Below are 1,035 nucleotides of genomic sequence, written 5' to 3'. Positions count from 1 at the left end.
TAGCTTTCTAATGAGAGTAGGAAAGTAACTCAAACTAGGAAAACCCAAAGCCAGTAACAGTAAAGTTTGGCCTCCTTCCTTCTCCTACCCCAATCCCCAAACTATGGTTAACTGGCCATATGAATCCATTCAGATGTCCTTTCAAGGAATATATAAAAGCCAACAAACTGGCCATGGTGGCATACACCTATAATCCCAGCACTCTGGAGACAACGACAGGAGGTTCTCATCGAATTTGAGGTCAGACTGGGCTATATAGCCTAAACTACAGAGTGAGACTGTCTCATAAACCCAAGTCAAACCAAATCAAAACCTATGGAACAAAAAAACAACAACAAAAAAGCCAAACCAAAAAACTAAAAACACACATAATCCATCATGTTTCTCAAACATCAGTTTTAGGAACCTGTGAGCAGCATAAAAGCAGAAAGGTCTTAAGGTCGCAAATCATAACATTTCCAGGTCCACTGACTCAGAATTTCCCTCTCTAGATAGAGGGCCACACCCTTGTGTCTCTGTGCTTCCAGCAACAACCTGCTCTTTTGCTGGAGATTAAAAGTGCAGACAAAGCTGAGCTGATGGTGCATAATCCCAGCACTAGATAGGCTAAGGCATGAGGTTCTCTTCCGAATCCAAGGCCAGCCTGAGTTCCATCCTGGTTGAAGGCCAGTTGAATTACAGTGTGAGGCCCTGTATCAAAAAACAAAAACAGGCTGGGGAAGATAGCTCAGCGGTCTAAGCACCTGCCTGACAAGCTCAAGCACCCAGGCTCGATCCCCGGTACGTCATGCTAGCCCTGGAACCGGGGCACAATGCTGGGACCGAAACTGGGCATGGTGGCACACGCCTGTAATACCAGCGCTGGAGAGGTTGAGCAAGAGTCCGAGCTGCATAGTGAGACCCTGTACCAAATAAATACATGAATAAAGATTTTTTAAAATTTTATAAAAAACAAAAATGTTGGGGCTGGTGACATGGCTCAGTGGTCTGGAGCACCTACTTAGAACAAGCTAAGCTCAAGCAAAGCGCAGAGAC

This window comes from Octodon degus, unplaced genomic scaffold (genome assembly GCF_000260255.1).
Source record: "Octodon degus isolate 3935 unplaced genomic scaffold, OctDeg1.0 scaffold00078, whole genome shotgun sequence".
Classification (NCBI taxonomy): domain Eukaryota; kingdom Metazoa; phylum Chordata; class Mammalia; order Rodentia; family Octodontidae; genus Octodon; species Octodon degus.
Note: the sequence above shows the minus strand (reverse complement) of the source record.